At 41.9% G+C, this 4,446-nt stretch overlaps 1 pseudogene across 1 annotated transcript; it reads right to left on the reverse strand.

The window, feature by feature from the left end:
• Positions 1-1,256: 1,256 nt before the first annotated feature.
• On the reverse strand, positions 1,257-2,528 carry LOC101592889 (annotated as a pseudogene). Its single transcript, XR_002818759.1, has one exon. The product of XR_002818759.1 is annotated as a translin pseudogene (transcript).
• Positions 2,529-4,446: the final 1,918 nt, after the last annotated feature.

The raw sequence follows: 4,446 nt of genomic DNA on the forward strand, positions 1-4,446 counted from the left end.
GGGATTCCCCAAAGGACAGCTGGGGAAACCTGTCCTCTGCTTCGAAGAGTGGCAGCTGCTCTAAGAGCATTTGCTAGCTGGCAGAGTAACCACTGTTTGTCCGAGTTCTATAAGGGATAGTTACAAGCCTGAACAAGATTACCTAGTACTTTACATTAAAGGCTTTAAAGTCCACAACTTATCTCTTATGTGCCTAAATGGTAACCAGACCTAGGAGAAAAGATTGAATCCTCCCTCACACTAAATGTGTTTTGATCCCATAAGTGTGCTGCTTTTGGAGATAGCTCCTTCTGGTGTCACCCAGAAGTCGGTTCTCTCCACTGTGTCTCAGGTTTAGCCTCCCGAAGGAGACCTGCCCAGAACACTAAGCTGGGACATGGCTTTTATATGTGTCCTCCTGGACGGGCATAGTCCTCTTTGTCTCATCTGACCCAGAGAAGGGGTATGTGTCCTTTTTTTAAAATGACTTCCCTGTCTTCGGCGTTAATAAACGCTCTTTTTCTAAGGGCTTCACTTAGTTGGAGTGGTCAGAGTTTTCCTAACATGCCTCTAAAAAGGAAAGTACAAAGAGGTGGGAAAATTAGGAGTAAAGTCAAAGCAAGGAAACTGAAACAGATCAGGCCTGACATTCCCTCTAGCATGTTGAGGGGGATCAGAACCAGTCCATCCCAGTGAAACCTGTCCTCCAAGTCTTTAAGAACAGTTGCCGACCTAATGTCATTTAACTGGCAAAAGGAGTCCTGTGTTTCATATACAGGCATGTATATTTTTTAAGTCCGAGCTGGCTAAAAGTCCCATGTTACAAAAGTTTACATAAAATCCACTAGGAGGCTTACTAACAGTACTCTCTGTAGTGCCATTTTCTAAAGTCAAGCAAGCAATACCAGGACACTGAGCAACAGTTCAAACACAACATATACGAATACACAACAGTCATAAAATGTCCCATTAATGAAGTATCATGAACTCATAACATTTCCACATTTTGTGTGTGTGTGTGTGTGTGTGTGTGTGTAGACTATTTTTAATCGCTGCAGTAGCAGAATGTTAAGGCAACATCAGAAAGCAGAGGTGTTTTAAAACACTAAGCCTGACTCCCCACCTGGTATATCCAAATAAGGTATTACTAAATTCCTTAATACAAAAATGTTCCAAAATAATCTGTTGGAGTTTTGACTTTGCAATTTAACCTTTTATATTTTGACGGCAGAGAGAAAGAACCCGGGCCTATAATGCCCTTTGCAAAAAATTCAAAATCTGTTTTACTCACAATCAGAAGAAAAAAGTATGTTCTGTCTGCTTGTCAACCATCCTTTTTAATTATTCTACTGTATCCAGGCTACAGCTGGGAATGGATGGCTAACCTGAATATAGAAAATATCAAGCATCACTTCTGGAAGAATCACAATCAACACAATAAACTTCTCAATCAGTACATCAACAGTCAGGGTAAGCAAGAAAAGGACTTTACCAAGAGACCAACATTTACACTTTTTGACAGAACTGAAATACAACAAATTACAGAGCAAATTTACCAAAACAACAATGAAAACTCTGTCCATGTAAAGGCTAATTTTAACTCCCAAAAAAGTGTTGCAATTCTGTTACAGCACACAACTGGTTAAGAAAATAAAGCACAGTGCTTAGCAACTGAGCATCCTAACTACAGAAAGAGGCACTCTGTGCTCACCCATCCCTGGCAACTGCTGGGTCAGCAGGGCCAGGAGCAGGGAAAGCCTCCTATTTTTCAACACAAGCTGCTGCCGTTTCCTTATTGAAGCCCCGGATGGACAGGTCATAAACCACCTCCTCCACTTTCTTCACATCGTACTTCAAGCCATCATAGCGCTTCCTCAGAGAGTCGTTCTTCAGGTTGAGAAGGCGAAAACCGGAATCCAGCTCATTGATGAAGGTAGAGATGTGGAGGGGCCGGGAGTAGTCTCCAGCAGTCACACTGTTGACAGACAGCCTCGACAGTTCACTAGCAAGAATTAAAACTCCTGAGAGATAATCTTCTACATCCAGATGAAAACCTTTCTCCCAATCTGGTTCAATGCCAAGAATTTCTGTAACTGCTTCTCGGGTCACTAATGTTTCTGTTTCCAAATATACAACAAACGCTGCCAAGAAGACCAAGCGCTGCAACACAAACCTCCGGTGCTCATGAAACCTGTAATACTGTTCGGCAGGGAACTTGGTCTTCAACGATATTAGATGTGTTTTTACTGTGCCAAAATGTTCTCGAGCTTTCAAACACCTCTTAGGAATGTCCTGAAACCCAGCACCCTGATGGACCCCTTGCAGTAGAGTTAAAATCTCTCGAGCTGTTTGTTCTAAACTCTGCACAACTTTTCGGATTTCCTCTCGGATGTCCTGTTCGGCCGCCAAAAAGCCCTGCAGCTCTACGAAGATTTCGCTCACAGACATGGCGCCAGGTACGCAGCAATCAGCCAGTGTGGCAAGGGCGACCCCAGAAACGCGTTCCGCAGGCTACCAGTGCAGTCTATCCCTAGGCCCGCCACCGCCGCGTCCCCATTTCCACATTTTAACTTAAGATTTACCAACAACATTTTGACCAACATTTTACCAACAATATAAGACACAAAACAGAAGCAACTGTAAGCAATTTTAACAGTACTATGTGAAGCAAAATTGCATGAGGCAAAGCATGAACAATTATGAGCAATAGACAAACACATATTAACATTTGAAACATAAATTTGTTATCTAAGCAAGTCCTAATTCAGAATTTATGAAAGAAAAGCAAACTCATACCTCCATCCAATGATCTTGGAGGGAACCTCCAAAATGATACAGGGAGAAAAACTGGTCTTGGGTGGGTGACCTCCAAACTATATAGGGAACCTCCAAATGACATAGAGAAAAATGATCTCTGGACCTGACCTGCATGAGTTTGTGTTCTCTAAAACTGAAGAATGAATTTTAGGAACAAACGGAGGTTATGCGCAGAATATATTTATTGAGAGAAAGAAAGCTCCTGTCCAAGAGAGGGACAGGAGGGGGGCCCAAGTGGGTAGTTCCCACTGTAGACAGTTCTTAATAAAGAAATAATATTAATTCTATGAAACTTCTGTCACAAACTACAAGAGGAGAAACCACTTCCAAGTTCATTTTGAGAAAGCAGTATTAACCAGAAACAAAACCAGGTAAAGACACTTCAGAAGAATAATAAACCAATATTTCTTGTAAATATAGACAGAAAATTTATCAACAGACCAAACTTAATAAAAGGGATAATATACCACAACCAAGTAGGTTTACATGCAATGTAAAGCTGGTACAATATTTAAAGATGAATCAATGGAATTTCCTTTCTGCTATGGTTTGTGTCTAGCTGTCCCCCACAGCCTCAGACAGTCATAGGTGGGCTTTTTCAGATGTGGCTGGATCTAGAATGTGTGATGCTGGGATTGATACATGATGTAATGCTAGGATCAAGGGCACTAGGATTAAGGGTGAGGATGCTACCTGCCCTATGTAGCCTGGATGAGATATAAGGACTAGGAAGGACTGTGGGTGTCCCTCACTCACTTTGCTGCCTTCTGCCCACCATGAACTCTTTCTCCTCTGTAATCCCTGTGTGCCGTGCCACACTATTTTATAGACAGCTTACTGAAACCTCTACAAACTGAGCTAAGTAAACCTTTTCCCAAGTGTAGGTATTAGGTATTTTGTCTCAGCAACAAGAGAACAGTAACTTAGACACGTTCCATTGAAAATTAACAGATACTATATTGATATTCTTTCTTGAACCAAATATAAAGTAGAAAAAACATGTGAAACACAAATCAGAAAACCGGATTTGAGGCGGTGGAAGGCAATAATCTTGAGAATTAGAGGAAGCTGGAGGTGAGTCCTTGATTGGTTAGCTTGCTGCCTGAAGAAAGTTTCAGGTTGTGACACAAGGAAGAGGGGATCCCAGACAGAAGCCCAGGAAACTCTCTGAATGCAAAAAGGACTGAAAGTTCAGGAAAGTGGAAGTGTTTACAGTTTGCATTACTGAGTACTGGAAAAGAATCAAGTTCTGCAAAGAAAGAACATTTTGCAAATATAAAGAAGGCCCCGTTCAGAATTCAAGTGAGTACTGATCAATGCATTTATGTGATCAAAGAACTTGAGCTCAGGTACTGCTTGGGATACAGTTTGAGTGTGCCCAGGAGCTCATATGTCAGAAACTGAGTCCTCAGGATAGTGGTGGAGGGAGATGTTGAGGAATCTTTAAGAGTAGGGCCTGGTGGGCAGTGGCTGTGTCACTGAGACAATGAATTTATAAGGAACTGCAGTTCTTACAGGGCCCTCATTAATATTCACAGTGCATTGTGCAAGAGCAAGCCTGGCCAAGCCCTAGTTTCTCCCTGGCCTCTTTCACTGTCATATAATTAATATTTTGTCTGTCTCCGTGTCTGTCTGTCTGTCTGTCTGTCT

This window comes from Octodon degus, unplaced genomic scaffold, assembly GCF_000260255.1.
Source record: "Octodon degus isolate 3935 unplaced genomic scaffold, OctDeg1.0 scaffold00196, whole genome shotgun sequence".
In the NCBI taxonomy this organism is placed as follows: domain Eukaryota; kingdom Metazoa; phylum Chordata; class Mammalia; order Rodentia; family Octodontidae; genus Octodon; species Octodon degus.